Here is a 19,436-nt window from a genome sequence, read left to right as displayed (position 1 = left end):
TATGTCGTCAACTAGCAGGGCCGGGAGACCTAGGCGTCGTATGGTTTGGACAAACCAGCTCAATGAGTTTATCGACCGCGCCTATTACCGTATCACGCATTTAGAACTGAATCTATCATAGTACAGATACAGACTACATGTCGCGTTCATAACCCGATTTCCGGAACATGAGCTAGTTCGAACTACCTCATGTTCCGGAACAGAACGTCGTCAACCAGTACTGGGTGATAGTGAATAACAACCGAATTGCCCTACCAACTAGGCAACACATCTTCCAAGAGTTTCCACTTGAGCTCTGTCTAAAGTCATGAGCTTACCGGACTAGTCAAAGGAGCAAGGCAAGTACTCCACCTGTAAGTCATCCCATGAACCTAGCAATCAGGAGAAGCTTAGTAACAGGGGATGCAAGCCCAATTTATAATGAGGCTTTAACCGCATTCTAGGTCGCATTCACAGAATATGCTGAGATACTTTCACACGCTAGACCAAAGATCCTAAACCTAAAGTTTACTTCGCCAACTACTAACATAATTGCTGCTGTTGACAGAAATTTGGCTGATCGTTTGGCAAGCGAGATTAATATTACAGAGGTTCATAGGCTGGTCTACGTTGCACCTGCCATGGTTATTCGTCTCCATAATCAATAACTTGGAGCGAATAACAGAGATATGCGCGAGAGGACTTTACCGTTCTGAGTATTTTGGCTCAACAAAAGAGTCGAAAAGTCGAGAAAGAAGATTGGTTGTGTCACGCAAGCACTTCTTGGAAATCCATTATCAAAAGTGCACAGTTGCCTTGCGAGCATCATTGGAAACTACCATCTCTCCAATGATGTCCTAATTGGAGAAATCCTGGAGGTGCTGAAGCAGAAACTTACAGTATGCTCCAATCGCATCCATAGGTATCAAAAGAGCTTTCGGCAAAGGACAGACAACACCTTATTCTTCCGAAACCAACGGCAGTTTTATAAAAATGTCGCCAACTCAAGTCGTGAAAGTAACCTCCATCAGGATCAAGCAGAAGACTTCTGGAGGAGCGTTTGGAGTCAACCAAGCCATCGCAATTTAGAGCAGCGTGGCTCCCACATCTTATGCGTTCATGTTCCTGAAATGGCCATGTTTGACATTACTGAAGCTGATTTAGAAACAGCCCTTGAAAACGCAGGTAATTGGAAGGGGCTAAGAGTTAATAAGACTCACATCTTCTGGCTGAAGCGATTCAAGAGCACTCACAGGGTATCGGCAAATCATTTGAATCAGATGAATGTCGATCCGAAAGTAGTTCCACAATTTTTCGCCAAGGAAATTTCTTCATCCCCATGGAACAGGGTGCCTCTAGCCCTTCAAAATGTCGGCCAATTACTTGTCTTACGACCATCTGCAAGGTCTTCACTTCAGTTCTGTGCGGTCTTCACTTCAGTTCTGTGCGCGAATATCTCAAAACACCTTGATGTTCATAAATGGATAGCTGAAGAGCAGAAAGGATGCACAAAAAGTTCCCGAAGCTGTAAAGAACAGCTTATAGTCGATACAGCAGCTGTGAAGCAGGCTATCCATCAAAAATGAAATATCTCGACAGCCTCCATCTGATTCCGAATCCGCCCATTTCGGGTTAGGTTGAATCGAGATCGTTGCTTCAATCAGTCTATTAATTGTTTCCCGTTGACTTGGATGTTCAGGGCAATCTTACCGAATAAGTTTTCGCCGGACAAATTACATGTTCATAACATCGAAGTTACGTGACCATAACATCGAACCCGTCTCGATCGCAATTTTGTCACGGTAAGTGAAAGTGATCACGGATGCCTTCATTGTCGCGAGGAAGCGTTCATTGACAGTGAGGTTTATTTTCGATTTGAAACGTTTATTGATGCGTCGATCACAAAGAAAATCAGTTCTGGAACGCGATTTCATCCTTTTTACACAGAAGGACCAAACAATTTCATAGCATAGCTCAACATCAGCCGCACCCCTCAACATTCATAGGATTGATTCAATGACTCAGTTCTCGGCTGGTCACTGTTACTGACCGTAGGAGTGCCTTTTTCATTGGGGTCTACTTGCTCGAAATCAGCTCTGTTGTTAGAGGCAATGTGTGTATGACTATCCGATGTTTCACATGTTTGACGAAAACTGAAGAAAACGCCAAACGGTTTCGATATAGCTGGCATATATCGAACTTCCCGCTTCGGATCGCGATAGAGCAATTTAACCCAGTTCTTCTGGCACAAGGTGTTGCAACAGAGCATACCAGATGAGTTTGTGCGGTACACGGCCGAACGCTTTTTCCACATCAAGTAATGCAATGTAGAGAGGGTGATGCTTCTCACGGTATTTCTCCTTGAGTAACCGCGCAACGTGCAGTGCGTCGGTAGTTCCACAGTTTTTGGTAAACCCGATGAAGAATCTGAAAACTCTATTGACCACTATGAAGGACGGCGATCGAAATCGCGAGAAGCTCAACAAAGTATGTGTCACGACCAAAGGGAATTTGTTATTGAGCTGGCCACGGGAGCAGAAGCTGCGGCAGATATCATTAGTTTCGGAACTGTCAACCGCTTCACGATAGAGCTTCCTCGTGGTCGCAAATCTTTTGATAGTCCTGTGAAGGTCGTTAGCGGTCGACTGCTCATCCACAATGACAAACAGCTGAAAAGATAGGAAGAACATTTCACCATGCTTCTTAGCTTTATTACATCCGGTGATTTTCCGCCTCTTGTGAATGTCTAGTCATCACAACACGCAGATACGAACTCCTCTTCGATACAAAAGCCAACTATTTTAACAAGCTCTCACGAGCTCTCACGGACTAAACCTGCTGGGTTCGACGGTTTTCCCGCAGAGTTATTTATCGCTGCTCCTGCAGTTACTGCAAAATTGCTATCTCCTCTCGTATGGAAATGTTTCCCAGAGAGTGTAAAAACGGAATTATAGCTAAATTTTCAAACAAGGGCACCCGTTTTCAATGTGACAATTGGAGGAGTACGTCCGTGCTCCTTGTCGTCGCAGATATTAATAGTTAAAATAATCCTGAAACGTATCAAGAAAAACCTTGAAAGTGCGATCGGCAGAAAGTGGGCCACTTTCCGACCTAGTTCCTCCTGCATTGTTCACATCAATACCCTACGGATCATTTTAGAACAGTGTACAGACATATAGACATTTGATTCACCTGCTTCTCACCAATTTTGAGAAGTCTTCTGGCAGCGTGATCAGGGTGTGCACTACCCAAAAGGGGCAAGATTTTGCTGCATCACAGTTAAATCTCAGAGGGGTTTGCGATCGAAAGCGGATTCCGTTAGGGTTGCATCATGTCACCAAAATTAAACATTTTCTGGTGGACGCTGATGGGCCATGACATCTTCCCTCAAACATATCGACAACGGAGATGATATCTGTTTGTGTTCTTATTGACATGGGAAGAAAAGTAAGTATAGTTGGACTGAAGAGAAGAAGCAAAAAGGCCAAAGTTTTTAGTGTGATGGGTCATCGCAGTTTTCCGGTCTAAATTAATAAATAGAGCATGGATGGCGTTGATCCATTTGTGTTTCTAAAAAGCGCCACTTCTTTTGACGGTGTTGTAAAACGTCGAAGTCACCAGTATCACATTGAAGTGAATAATGACATACAGAAGGGCAGTTGCTAGAATGTATTGAGAAGTTAGATAGATTATTTGATTTTTGTTTAGATGAGCAGTTCGTATCCGCAAGATACGGTGACTAGCCGCTTTATTCAAAAGGTTTTAAACACCAATCTGGCCATCATCGTTGGTAAGGAGTCGACTCTTAGCGATCCTGTTTTGGTCACTGAAAGGGTTTGTAACCACATGCAAGTGTTTTCGTAATGCAGTATACGGTAGCGAAGTCTGGCTCCTTGACCAACCCAATAATAAATTCCGTCTCGGCATGACACAAGTCCTCATAAAATTCGAAGACTGGGGTTTATATATTGTCATTAAAATGGGAACTGCAACAAATTCAAATCTGAATACGTCACATTTTCTAATGTTTATTATACTGCCGCTGTCATACATGCTACTTCAACCCCTACGTGAAATTTTATGTTGAATCCCTTGCTAATTCTATAGTCCTCCACGTATTAATAAACATCCTCTTTGATCTCCTTCATATTATTACATTACAGTTACATGAAAATGTGAAGCAAATATATACACGTAGCACTCCCAGTCCATCCCACAAAGGATATGTTTTTATCCGCGATATTGGATTGTACAAAAAATGAGTATTTGGCTTCAAAATTGGGATCAAGTTATTTAACAATGAATTTTCCGACTATGGAAAACTCGAAAACTTTCTGATTTATGAGTTGCCTCGTTGAAATGTTTAGCATGTCTAGTGCCTCTGGCTCTTGTTCTGTTACTGAAAAACTTTTCAACTGGGAAGGATATTAAACGAATTCCGATGAATTTGGCTCGATTGGTTTTTTCAGCTCTTTGACGGATCCAGACCTGTGCAGTTAGAAATTTGTGTTAGTGGATTTATAGCTTGGATTATGATTTATGTTGGCGACTAAGCACAGTTTTCATTTGCGATGTTGTGAAATGATAGGAAGTCATCTATTTTTTTATGGTCGGTTCCCGTGTAAGTAACTGAGTCAGATTAGCAATCGTCTACAGCAATATTACTAGACTATCTTCTCTAATATGTTGCATTTAAAGGGAAGTTTAGATTCGTTTCAAGAAGCTGAACACTAACTTTAAACAATTCCACAGAATAGTTTCATCATAATCTTCAGAAGAGGCTATATGACTGAAAGGGGGTGAAACACAACATCACTTCGGTAATGCTAATTGGAATATTCCTATGCAATTTGAAGTGTCTCATTGTTAAAAGAGCAAAATGCAGGGAAAGAGCTCATTGCAGAAAAACCAATGATGAATGAATGAATTGCGAAGTACGCGAGTAACGAGTCAAAATTTACACACTTAAAGTGAGACAACACTCATTTTCGGAAACTACCCAACCCAAAAATCAGGAACGTGCGCTTAGATGTAATCTATATGTCCCAATCTGATATCTGCTCAAATAAACTTACTAGTAGTATATTACCAACTTTTCGAAATTGACTGAAAAATCCCCCTTAAGTTCATCATAGGCTTACCAAATTTTGCACCGGCATAGAGGTGAGTAGCGCGCATACGCGTGCTAAGTTAATGTCAAAGTTATAGGAGTTCAACCTTATCAATTTCCTGCGAATTCCCCGCATCCTAAGGCATACAAATAAGATGCTGACGTCATAATTAACGAGAATAGTTGACATTCGAGTGAAATATTAAAATTCCATTCATGAGCAATCCACTTCTCCCCCACCCCGTTTTGTAGCCGTTCTAGGTTGCCTTCTTCACATTTTCTTATAATACTGGGCTTCTTGTATGAAGCGTATAAGGTTGATTGATATCAATATAGTGCTTCACAGATCAAACTATTTGTGTAAATGGCTTTTTAAAAAGCAGAGGGTAATTGAATTTTTAACTATGGGCACAGGGAGCTGTCAGGTACTCATCATTCCTCACATAGTGCAACAGAAAACCTTTTATACCTGAAGCGTTTAGCTTTCGGTTTTCCGACTTGTTTATTTCATGCTTTCATGCGAAACTCCGAACAACACCAGTTACGAGTTGAAGTGATATTGAAAGCAAGCGATTACAAGCGGCCATGTAAAAGGGGTAAAAGACTTACCGGTACTTATCGGTAATTCATTCTAATTAGATGATAAAGTTCTTATTCCTGGTTTCGACCACCAAATTACAAACAAAAAGCTTGATATTCATGAACCAGGTGATCCATCCAAAACAAAGCATATCCTTAAGCCACTTCTTTTTCTTCTTCTTTACCCTTTGTCCCATTTAGTAGTCGTAGTATTGAGTGAAATTCATCATTATTTATTGTATCAAACCGTCGTTTCCGTGGATATAAAAACCAATTTTAGTAAGCGAGTTATCACAAATGTCGTTTACATGACCACAATATTGGAGGCACTTCTTTTGCAGCTTCCATTTCAATTGCGAATGCCCTCATTTTTGTGCTTACTGGATCCTGGGAGATCCAAGAAATATTGGAATACGGGTGCAGGATCACACTGACGACTTCGTACTAATCTGTAAGAACCAATACGGGGACCCCTAATGTGGTAAAATCTAACTGGAATTGCAAATTAGTAATACCTGCTGCAGGATGACGGGCAGTTCATTTACCCACCACTAGGAAGTACAAGCTTGACACTTGAGAGTCGCTAGACTCCATGGCATAGAAGTAAGAAAGGAAACAGAGGTTAAATATTCGGGAACCACATTGGAGCGAAAACTACTCTGAAGACACATGTCAGTAACATAGGTCGGGAAACTACAAGCGCATGGTAGGGAAAATTTGGTGATGCCTCCCGAAAGTACTAGGCTCCATATATATCAATAGTAAGGCCTTTGATGACCTATCAGGAATCAATCTAAGCAGTTGTTCAAACTTCAGAGATTGGCTCATGCGTGTATTATTAGGATGATAAACCCCTTTTCATCTTCGCATATAGTGGCAATATTCAGAAAATGTACTTTGAATTAATGGGTAAGCATACTACTATATTTCAGGCGAACAAATACGCCCCAGATACGTATGCCTACTCTACATCTAAAGGAGCGAGTAGAATACTGCGATTCTAACCGACAGCTCTAATCTGAAAAATACTGAACACCCTTGGCTCGCATAATAGAGTATGTGTACTTTTAGTTCTAGACAATATTGAGTTAGAAGTTAAGACATAAGCTTGTCCTGAAAGGAGCAAAAAGGCCAGGTACGGGCTAGCACCCTTTTGTGGAATCGGAAATCCATTTCAAGATGGTCAAAGAGGGCATGCACCGAAATGCTAGCAGGATTACCAAAAAGAGTCATAGAGTCATAGCAGAAGTAGTTACTTGTCATTACATGGGAAATTACCATCCTGGAAAGACGGAGGTATCTGCGGACATTGCCTGCAGATCCTCCAAATAGAGTGGCAAAACCTTCATACATATTCTGTGATAGTGTCCACTATTTACTCAAACTAGATTAAGACACCTGAAAGCAAATTTAATACCAATTGCTAGGGCGAAACACCTTGCAGTATCCTCATCCTCAAATTTGTGTCGGTTATAAGATTGATCAGTACACTACGGTTAATAGGTACACTTCAACAACTCCGCCATGCTATTTACATGGCATGCTGGCCCAAGCCCAGGTAAAGGAGGAAGGTTTGAGGCAACATACTTTGTACTATCCCCAGTAAAACGAAAATAAAATGCTGTGATCAGGGAAAGACATAAATAAAGTATATTTGGAGTTATTCCTCTATGCTAAATCGTAACTAATCTCTCTTGGTGACCGACCAATAAAATGCATCCAATGACCTTAGAACCACGACGATTGGATCTAGTAACAAGCCTCCGAAAAATGCTAGGGCGTCCACCTCAGTCGACCCGGCAGAACGGACCCCGGTTCGGTCGAGTAATGGCAAGGGTTATTGGCGCATGGACACCTCAGGACGTAAGTAAGTTAGTTCGAGCAAAAAAAAATACGTGTCTGCACGCTAAATGTTGGCAGCCTAACTGGAAAGACCGAGGAACTCGCAAGAGTCCTTCGGAAAAGGCACATTGTTACTTGCGTTCTGCAAGAAACCCGATGGTCTGATGCCAAAAGCTGCATTGGCATTGCCATCTTAGAGGATTTCCATGATACCATTAAAAAATTCGAACGATTTGAGGAGCGGCTGATGAAGCTCAACACTATTTCAGCTGATCGCTGAACGGGACAAAGATTGAAACAAGTCGGAATACCGGAAGCTCGCGCTTCGGGTATAAAGGTTTTGTGTTCATCTTATGTAAGAGACGCACATTTTTCTGTCCGTATATAACTACAAATCCAACATAATCCTTCATATTTTTCCAAACTACGAGACATACGTACATATTAGAGCCATAGATATCACGCTCACCCTAAACAAACAAACTGCCTATTACCTGCTGTACACATATATGCACGTATCTAAATTTATCGTACCCATAATTCCGATTTACGTCTTATATCTATCTGAATTAGGCACTACCCGCAAAGTTCATTAGCACGCATATATTATATACCTACATACACACATGTCTGGTTGACAAATAACTAAAAAACTAAAACAAAATAATTGTCTGCGACCTAATTCATAAGAATTCATTTCGTTGTGGTATTGACGAATTGATATGTGATGATGACGTCATGCGGGTTGTAGAGTGCACGAAATTCACAAAAAATTGTAAAGTTTCACCCCCAATAACTTTGTTAATAATAGTTGGATTTTCTTCAAACTTGACCAAACTGTGCATTATATTCTTCATTACACTCATGCCAAATTTTGTATTTCTGGGATGAACATAAGGGGGGGTGCCGGGTAGATTTCTAAAATGTGGAAATATACTATTATTAACTTTATTTGTGCAGATATCGGAACCGGATATATTTTGAGGCCTAGATTTCGTAGAGATGCATCACTGTGATTTTTTCCAGATTTTTCGGTTGGAGAGGTTCTGAGAACGAGACCTGTTACACTTTTTGGGGGTGATATTTTGAGCGCTCACTCCTCCATGTTTCACCCAATATCAAATATTGCACCAGTTTCAAAAAGTACTAATTGAGACCTTTCATTTGATACCCCACATGGCTACATTCTGTGAAAAAAAAATTTGCACCCTCCATTCACATGTATGGGGAGCCCCCTCTTAAGCTTAACACTAGATGGCGCCACTTACTGCATGTAAAGGGATCACCAGATTACATACTCTCACCAATTTTCGTGACAATCGGTCCAGCCGTTTCCGAATAAATCGGGTGTGACAGACAGACAGACAGACAGACAGACAGACAGACAGACAGACAGACAGACAGACGGACAGACGGACAGACAGACACCGTCACCATTCTAATAAGGTTTTGTTTCACACAAAACCTTAAAAAAGAAGAAAAACTATCTACTATCCTCGCATAAGATGAGAACGAAACCTTTATACTCGAAGCGTCCAAATTCCGGCATTCTGACTTGTTGAATATTTGGTTGCTAGCCCCAAAAAGGGGTCCGTAGTCTATGGAATGTGGGTGCAAGTAGCTTTCAATTTGGCCCAGTCCGACATGAAGTAGATGCTGACTTGGCATTCTTCAATCAAAAAACTCCCGAAATCTGCCGTTGACGGAGATTGAGGAAGATTCACCGATCATAAATAATCTTGGGATTGTAAGTACTAAGGAAGGGAGTAACTGGCTTCCGAAATATCGATATCTATGATTAAATATACTAGGATTGTCCAGAGTTAAAAAGTAATCTGCTCGTTGTCTTCAAAGACTGAGGACAATCAAAAAGTTCGACCCGAAAAACTATGTATCATCAAAGTGATATTTTTATTGAAAGAATAGGTTCTGACTGCGTATACAAATACGTCGGCATGTTAAAAGCGACAACTCCTTCGGTAGCGCTAACAGGAAAAGGAGTTTCGGTAATTTTTGAATCATATCCTGAAAATAGAGCTGTCTTGGAAAAACAAATAAAGCCTTACATATAACACCTTTGCATTTAACCCTTTTGCACTTTCTTCAAGGAAGCCAACTATATTTACAAACTGGCGACAGGCTAGTAAGAGTAGTTTTGCAAACATGGTAGGCGACCTAGGGCCGTCATTGAGAGTCCTGAAAATAGAACACTGGGTTATAGTCCTGTGAGAATGACAACAATGCAAGAGAAAATCAATTTAAAGGGCGTGAGGAGTATATAAAATGATTTGTATCGTTACTCCGAAAAATCCTATCTATAATAGTAATAGTCTAACCTAGGAGGCTATATTTTCACTTCGTATTGATTTGAATTCAAGAAATTCATGTCATAGTTTTTCTTTGGAATCGACCGAACCAATTCCAAATAAAAATTACTTTAGCTTCCGCTGGCTTAGGTTAGTGATACTAGGCGGTTTTTTCTGTGGACATAATTAGGACCGGATTATATTAAGGGGAGGAACAACATCTGATAACCACTTTGATTACATTGCTCCCAGAGCAGAAGCGAAACCGTAGTCGTCCGTATATCGTTTCATTGATTTAAATTTTACATATGACACAGGATAAAAGGTGGTCAGTCCTAATTTTTAAAAAATTGGTTGATTTGTCATAAAAAGGCAACACAGTAGGAGACTGTGTCCAATTACGGTGCCATGTTGACCGCAACACAATCGAACGCACTCATCTCAAGGATTGATCATCGCTAACCGATGTCCATCAAATTATCGACACACAAAACAAAATGCAGAGCTTATCGGATCTGAAAGCCAATAACTATGTCAAAATGGTTATTTGAAATAAAATACCTCTATGCATACCCATATGGCTATGTAACGTTTTCATAAAGGAAAACATACAACTTCCAGATTCCGACCTATTATTAATTTTTTCCAGGATCAATGGAACTCATCTCTGAGAGGACTAACCTAGAAATTGGTCTTGCATGTAATTAGTTTCTGAAACTCGTGATGAGATATGTATGAATGCAATTTTTGCAATACCATTTTCTATATTTGGGACCTCATTTGTTCTCCAAGTCAAGTCATCCTTTATACTTAACAAAATTTAACTTCAGATTCTCCTCTGAGCAGTCGATGCACCCAGTCTAATACACTTAGATTTAAAATCTAAAAATACATCAGATTTCTGTCAACAAACGAAAGGAACCTAAATTCTGAGATTCAACCATTTGGATACATACCCATGTACTTTCTACCCACCCAAGTCCAGTCTAGCCCATGGACAAACAATCTGAACGAAGCATACTTTCTATAAAATAGATGGAAAGTAAACTATGGCAAACCGACGAAAACAGATAACAATTTTCCCTATTTTCCACGTAAAGTTCAGTATATAAACAAAGAATTCAACCCCATTGCGGATACTACAGTGAATGTGCTTTCTGCAGGTCAAGTTGGCTTCACCAAATGGTGGAATACATTGGCTCCAGACGAGTTTCGCTCCTATGAATGCGCAAAGTGGTTGCGAAACAATTCGGGGTGTCGAAGAATGTGCTGGTTTGCTTAGGAACGGGGAGGAAAAATTAAAATGCAACTTGACCAAAACTATTGATTTATGCTTATAGACTACTGATAGAAACCGCAGATTAAGCTTAATGTAAATTTCGGCGAATTTTCATAATTTTGAGGGTCAGGAGCCAACATTTGTGTGACCTCTTTCAATTATCGCAACCTGTGTCCTTCTGCATTTCATTTACATACTATCCACAAGTTTTTAATTAAATTCATGTGACATACTTACTAACATAATAATTTTAAATGAGTTATGTCCTATGGTGGCAGTGAGTAATTATGTCATAAACTTGGACAGTGCTTGATTTTAATTTCTCGTATTTCGCGAGTTTAAAAATTCAAGGAGCTTCGGGCCGTGAGTTGGTGAACTTGAACTTAATTAAAACAGTTTGCAAATTCATATTGTGTTGGAATTGGGATTTGGGGGTAGACCTACCAAAAATAAGACCCTTTGGAGTTTTTTTATGAATTTGCAATCAATCTGAAGCTATTTGGATGCCAGTCTGTCAACTCACTAAATGACAATTATGTAATTGAATTCTTGGTTGTTCTAAGGTGATCTGAAGTGGTATTCTAGCAACCACAAGGGTAAAGTTCATAATTCAATATCCCCAAAAGCTGTCTGGCGTCCTGACCTACGCCATCGCTCCATCTTAGGCAGGGTCTGCCTCGTCTTCTTTTTCTACCATAGATATTGCCCTTATAGACTTTCCGGGCTTGGTAATCCCCATCCATACGGATTAAGTGACTCGCCCACCACATCCTATTCAGCCGGATTTTATCCACAACCTAACCGTCATGGTATCGCTCATAGATTTCGTCGTTATGTAGACTACGGAATCGTCCATCCTCATGTAGGGGGCCAAAAATTTTCCGGAGGATTCTTCTCTCGAACACAGTTCTTCTTGCTAAGAACCCAAGTCTCCGAGGAATACATGAGGACTGGCAAGATCATAGTCTTGTACAGTAAGAGCTTTGACCCTATGGTGAGACGTTTCGAGCTGAACAGTCTTTCTAAGCTGAAATAGGCTCTGTTGACTGACAACAACCGTGGGCGGATTTTATCATCGTAGCTGTTATCGGTTGTGATTTTCGACCCTAGATAGGAGAAATTGTTAACGATCTCAAAGTTTTAGTCAATTATTTCATTCTTCCCGTCTCACCAGTGCGGTCTGATGTTGTTGGTTGTTGGTTGGTTGGTTGCCGCCCAAGATCTCGCGCCGCCTGCTCGATCTGGATGAAGGCAGTTTGTACGTCTCGGGTGGTTCTTCCCATGATGTCGATATCGTCAGCTTAGGCCAGTAATTGGGTGGACTTTAAGAGAACCGTATCTCTTGCATTTACCTCAGCATCACGGATCACTTTCTCAAGGGCCAGGTTAAAGAGGACGCATGATAGGGCATCCACTTGTCGTAGACCGTTGTTAGTGTCGAATGGTTTTGAGAGTGATACTGCTGCTTTTATCTAGTCTCGCACATTGGTCAGGGTCAGCCTAGTCAGTTTTATCAATTTCGTCGGGATACTGAATTCTCTCATGGCCGTGTACAATTTTACCCTGGCTATGCTAACATAGGCGACTTTAAAGTCAATGAAAAGATGGTGCAACTGATGTCCATATTCCAACAGCTTTTCCATCGCTTGCCCAACAGAGAAAATCTGATCTGTTGCTGATTTGCCTGGAGTGAAGACTTTTTGGTATGGGAAAATGATGTTCTGGGCGTATGGGGCTATCCGGGCTAGGAAGATAGAGGAAAATATCTTATACATGGTACTCAGCAACATGATATCTCTATAATTGCTGCACTGTGTGATATCTCCCTTTTTATGTGTGAGACAGATAATGCCTAGTTGCCAATCGTCAGGCATTAATTCGCTGTCCCATACCTTGAGCACAAGTTGATGAACCACTTGGTGTAACTGGTCGCCTCCATATTTAACCAATTTAGTTGTAATTCATCGGCTCTTGGCGACTTATGATTTTTTAGCCGATGAATTGCACGGACTGTTTCTTCTATACTTGGTGGTGGCAGTATTTGTCCATCGTCTTCAGTTGGAGGGACCTCCAACTCGCCGATGTTCTGATTGTTTAGTAGCTCATCAAAGTACTCAACCCATCCAGCCGATATGCTCATTTTGTCAGAAATCAGATTGCCCTCTTTGTCTCGGCAGGATGAGCATCGAGGTGTATAAGGCTTCATCCTGCTTACTGGTTGGTAAAACTTTCGCGCCTGGTGCGGTTGCTCCCTGTACTTTTCTAGTTCACAGACTTGTTGGTTTTCCCACGCTTTCTTTTCCGTCTGTGAAGGTGCTTCCCCGCTCGACGGAGTTCATAATAAGTCTCTGCGCGTGCCCACGTTCTTTGAGAATACAACATTACTCGGTATGCGGCATTCTTCCGTTCCATTGCTAGCTTACATTCACCGTCAAGCCAGACGTTCCGACTCCTTTTGCGGCTGGGGCCAAGTATGTTTGTGGCCATATCCATGATAACGGTCTTCAGGTGGTTGTGAAGATCATTTGTTGATGCTTCATCTCCAGGTCCTCTGTTGACTGCGGTTATTGCTGCATCCATTTCCCCCTTATAGGTGTCGCGGGGGGGGGGGGGCTCTGTTGCTGTGTTAACTCTCACCTGATTGTCAGAGGGGATTGCAGGTGGTGTTGTTATTCGAGCTCGGAGGACAATGCCAACGAGATAGTGATCCGAGTCTATATTGGCCCCCCTATATGTTCTGACTTTCATCAAGGCTGAGACGTGGCGGCGTTCGATCAACACGTGGTCAATTTTGTTGAAAGTGGTCCCGTCTGGAGAGGCCCATGTATGTTTGTGGACTGCTTTCCGCGCAAACCAGGTACTTCCGACAACCATTTCGTGTGACCCTGCTAATTGAATAGTCTGCGGTCCGTTATCATTTATATTTTCGTATAAGCTATGAGAGCCAACATAACGCCTGAATACGGGCTCCTTCCCTACTTGGCTGTTGAAATCCCCAAGTGTGATTTTGATATCATATCTGGGACAGGCTTCGAGGGTTCGTTCTACTGCCTCGTAGAATTTATCTGTAGGGGCGTGAACGTTAATGAGGCTTATATTTCTAAACTTGCCTCGCAAGCGCAGAGTGCATAGCCGTTCGCTTATGTTTTCAAAACCGATAACAGCAGGTTCCATTTTTTGGCTAACTAAGAAACCTACTTCGAGCATATGGTTTACTGGATGGCCACTATAATAAATGGCGTAGCGGCTCTTCTCCAGGAAACCGGTCCCTCTCCAATGCATCTCCTGTAACGCTGTTACATCATCCCTATTTTGGGACAGGGTATCGGCGAGCTGCTCTGTAGCTTCATCTCTGTACAAGGAGCGCACGTTTTATGAAAAAATGCGCAAATCGTTCTTCCTTTATCGTTGCCGGGTTCGTCGTTGTGTAATCCGTCCAGTCCGAGGCTCCTGTTGTGGCTTCGTAACAAGTTGTTTTTCGTGTAGGGTTGTCAGCCCTACCCAACCCCCAACCTGGAGGACCAGTTGGTACAGTTTGTCCCGTTTTTAGGCGCGGGAGACTCGCCTTCATCCTTCTCTCTCTGCAGCTTTTCGTTAAGAAAGAGCTCCCAGCGGTCACCACGTGGAGGTGGAGATAGGGTTTGGTAGTAGAGCTGTTGGTGTTGGTTCAGCAGGCACTTTTCAAGTTTTATGCTCCATCGTGGGTACCAATGCACGTTTCGCGCTGGGACAGCGAACCAGGTACAAGGAACGGTCACATGAATATCTAGAAGAATATCAGAAGGCAAACCTGAAGGAACCAGTCCGAAAGTGATGAGAAAACTCGGTGGACAAGGTCCATAAAATGCTGCTCAAATTTTACAACTGAAAACGCTGGGGCAATTAGCTTTCTGTGCCATTGAAGAAGCCGAATGTTTTTTATCCCATTCGCTTCACGACTTCGGTATAATCTTTCCATCTTGCTAATCTCTAATATCTGCAAGCGAAGATAAACTCTGGGTCCATTAGCATTTCATAAATCTATGCGCTTTTTGGGAGCTTTTCATCATTCGAGGACAATTAGACAGTTCACCAGACATCCCTCGGTATGTTTTCCTTCGGTTTCGCACTGATGTCATGTCTAAATTCACAAATGTCATCAGAATATCCCTTTGTCTCTTTGGTCGTTAGCCCATCTTCCTCTGGTGCAACCAAGTATGTATTACTTTCCACTTTCTTTTATTGCCAGCTCGCATTTGCTAACCAGCTCTGCACCGGACCACCCTCTGACTAAATTGTCGTTCACTTCTGGCAAAATTTTCTCGTATTTTCCCCTTTTATAGCTGCTTTCGGTTGTTTTCTCAACCCCAATCTGAACTATTCTCATTGATTTTATTCTCTCGATATTTCCGATTTCCCAGTTTGTTCGTTTGTGAAATTTCAGTTTCATCACATCTAATCCATCTTCCGTTTTCGTGTTTAAAGGTTCGCCCGTAACTTCCTTCAGACGAGTGGTGGAGCACCCTTCGGACGTGCTGAAAGAAGGATTTATCGTTTGACCACATACAAATTGAATGTGCAACCAAGACGGGTTGAGAAAACTTTTACGGCGGAAAATTTAAATAGGTTTCATTCATGCCTTCGAGTTCGGTTTGAAGCTTGTTTAAAATTTTTGTGGAGTGCGATGAAAAAAAAAATAAATGAGGTTGAATTTAATGCATTTCTTCTCCATGAACACCAGTGGTCCTGACGAAACGAGCGGAGCTAACACCGGCAGGAGCGCTCTTCTCAAGAATGGAATTAAGCCCTGCGTTAAAACGTTTTATTTAATGATTGATTACTGCCGCTGCTGTCGGTCTGTCGGATAAAATGGCGAGATTTAACCTAATTGAATATTTTAATGTGAATTCCTAGCCAGCGTGGCGAATTGAAACTTTAATTCAGATTTTCGTAGTTTGATAGCGTTTTTTGCTTAATTGTTGCCGTAAATGTTTGCTACTTACTTTCGCCGAGTTCATTAATTTAATTTCTCTGGAAATTTCTGCTGTTTGTAATTTTGGTAGGTGTGAAAATACCCAAGAGATATAAGCCAATTAAAATGTTCTGGCTGGGAAAATAGCAAAGGGAAACTCCAGCTGCATGGCTGCATTAACCCATTGACAATATTCCATTGTTACCAATCTATCCGCTGCGACCTATATTTTCTAATCAACACTTCTATAAGTGACTGACCACTTTGTCAAGGTGATCTTACCTAAGTTGGAAACCTATTTTACCCATGATTTTTGTGACAAGAGCGAACAAGGCACCAAGCTCCATTTATTGTCCTCAAAGGCGACCCTTTCTCCGTAATGCTGGTAATAATTTTCATTCTCCATTAAAACTAAAAAGTTTCAATTTTATGAGGATATATACATCAGATTTTCAGAGAACTCAGGTACCAGACTGCAATAGTAGTACCGTATGCGAGTGAGTATTGTTAACCAGAATTCCAACGCCTTAAAGTGTGTAGATCCTAAATGCTGGTTTTCTCACTCAAGTTGGTAGAAAGGATCACTCCGGGTGCCGTAGTTTCCCAATTGTATCGCATCCACATATTTCAAAATAAATCTTAGCCGACCGTTAGTATCAAAAACATTAGCCAGATCCGAGTGGTAGAATTTTTTTTATTACCAAATTACTTACTTCAAAGATCTGCAGTACCCTTAAATACAGATTTCCATTTCTTTATTTGCTTTTTACAACAGGCGTAAATCACTGTAAAATTTTATATGTTCCTGGGAAAGCAGGTATTTAATTAGAATATTAAACGCTAATTGGTATTATAATTCCCGGCTAGTTCAGAACCATGCACGGATTTCATCATCAGAGCTGTTATCGGTTGTGATTTTCGACCCTAAATAGGAAAAATCATCAAAGGTCTCAAAGTTGTATTCTCCTATTCTTATTACTCTTATTTGACCGGCGCTATTTGATGTTGTTGGTTCTTCGCTTTTTGGTGCTGATGTGGCGCAGCATGATTAACAACATTCGAAATTTATTTCGAAAGGTCTTTTTGAACAAAACAATACGAGTCAAAAGTCTTCTTTAAATTCAGCAAAAAAGTAAATACTTTTCAGGAATAAGTATTTTCACGAAACTGACGTTGCCACCATGTACTTCGTTTTGTCTTCATTAACATGCAGCCCAAGATCTCGCGCCGCCTGCTTGATCAGGATGCAGTTTGTCTATCTCTGGTTTTTCCCCATGATGTCTATATCTTCAGCATAGGCTAGTAGTTGGGTGAACTTATAGAGGATCGCGCCTTCCGCACTGACCTCAGCATCACGGATGACTTCTTCCAGGACCAAGTGAAAACGGTGTAGTGACCGCGGCTTCTCGACGGGAGCGGAATTTAATTCTTCTCTTTCTGAATTAATTTGCCTAAAGACTGCATTTCATAATGTGCACTCACCGCAATGTTCGCCGCAGATTGCACATTATTGAATGCATTGGGGGGAATTGATCTTGACAGAGGGGAATGATTTGTCGCATCCGCGGGTGCACGCGCATGTTGCTGCAACATGTCCTCCAGAGAGTTCAAGGCAAGTAGCGGCTACAGAGCGGTTCTCGGGAAGAACAGCTGCTTGGTGGCGAGGAAAGTACCGGTGGACTGGTGAGTCAAGTGAATAGTGTCGTCGTGGACGGTGGTCGCGGGAGGAATTTTTTAAAGGCACGACACGTTCATCTCATGAGTGAGTAGTAATTTTATTTGCCCTGCGTAAATCAGTGAAAAACTCAAAGCGAAATTTTCCTGTTTTAAGAAAATTACTGGAGTCGAATATTTGGTGGATAGTTGGAGACAAGTGGTGAAAGAAAAAGCCTTGTATGTGCGGCAGCGAATGACGTAAATTCGCACCGATCCGGTTCGATTCCTTTTTTTCCAAGCAAAATAGAGAAATTAGAAGGGAAGCTGGCGCGTGGAGAACAGTGGGATTGTCGGCCCTTAAAGTCCTTGGTGTAATACGTCAGCTCTGTGAGACAATTTGGAAATCGGTGGAAAGATTGGATAACTCCTACGAACAACATTGACTTAGCGTTGGTGAGTTCAACGAGAGGATATTTTTGAGATTATCATTTATACTAGCTGCGTTGTGCGATATACTCTGAAAGTCTCTATACTTTGAAATCATACACACCTACTATTGGGGAATGTTAGGAAGTTTCGGAAGGTTTGTGTGCACAAATAGATGTTTATAAAAAAGAGTACGAGCAAAGCGGAGTTGGAGGAGGAAAAGGAAAGACTGGAGCAGCACGCAGTGCGAGTTATTGCGATTTTTTGAGTGAGGTGTGTCCATCAACTGTGAAGGAATTGCGCGGTGGATATTGATGCGAATCTAGTTACTTGTCGCTAAATCCATCAGTTCCATTTTTCTACAATGCCTAACTGTCTAAGAACTAGTGCGAGCCCATCGCGTTAACAATTAACTGTATTTTGGAGTTGATAGCGCGCTCCTGTGGCCAATTAGTAGGTGCGTCGGTGGTTACACCATTCCAGAAATAAATATTCCGGGCACAGTCAGAATCAAAAGAAACACCATTTGCCCGTGGTTCAGAAAGTCTAAGGGTCAACTTTTTGATTTTTGCGGTTTTGCTTGAATCCTATGAAGACGGACACGCTGTTTCAGATGTGATAGCGACATAACGTTAATTAAAGCATTCGTTATTGTTTTGGACATATTCGAATGTTATACTTAACATGTTTAAAAATTTGGATAATAATGATTAAAATTTTGTTTCTTTTAGCTAACGCACCCACCCTCTACATTGCAATTCACACGTCATAACTTCCTACAAAGTACTCCTCTCATCTGGGACCATTTACGTACCCTCACTTACATTCTAGAGAAAGATACACCAGTCCCAAGTAGCAATTTTCTCCCATCATCCCTTCCGCGACACCCCCAGCACATTCATAAAATAAGACAAAAGGTAATTTTATTCAATTCCAAAAGGAAAGACGATGTGTTTCTCGAATTGCTTCAATCGGCGTCGTGTCTCCTACCGCTTTTATTCCCCGAATTGCAGCAAGTCAGGGTGGAAATCCGAGTGAATTATTCACATGGAGTAGCTGCCACTGATATTTACGACCGGCCATTTTCCAACCCCCCAATTTCACATATACGCTTTTGACTCTATACTCGCCTGGATATTACTCGAAAACAACATTACGAATGGTGCAGTTACATTGAAATAAAAACCCGCTTTCTGGGATACTCCCGTATTAATGGAGACAGTATCCACTTTGCGAAAGTTTATCTGGCGACGTCTGGTCTGGCGCCAATCTTCCAGGGATATGAACGTTACGCATGTATGAAAAAAC

At 41.5% G+C, this 19,436-nt stretch overlaps 1 protein-coding gene across 1 annotated transcript in view; it reads right to left on the bottom strand.

Annotated features, from left to right (window-relative positions):
* LOC119658419 (carbonic anhydrase-related protein 10) overlaps nucleotides 1-19,436 on the bottom strand; it is a 180,170-nt gene that overhangs the window by 83,946 nt on the left and 76,788 nt on the right. The window lies entirely within an intron of this gene.

The sequence above is a fragment of the Hermetia illucens genome, chromosome 5 (assembly GCF_905115235.1).
Source record: "Hermetia illucens chromosome 5, iHerIll2.2.curated.20191125, whole genome shotgun sequence".
Taxonomy (NCBI): Eukaryota; Metazoa; Arthropoda; class Insecta; order Diptera; family Stratiomyidae; genus Hermetia; species Hermetia illucens.
Note: the sequence above shows the minus strand (reverse complement) of the source record. Positions and strands in the feature narration are given on the sequence as shown.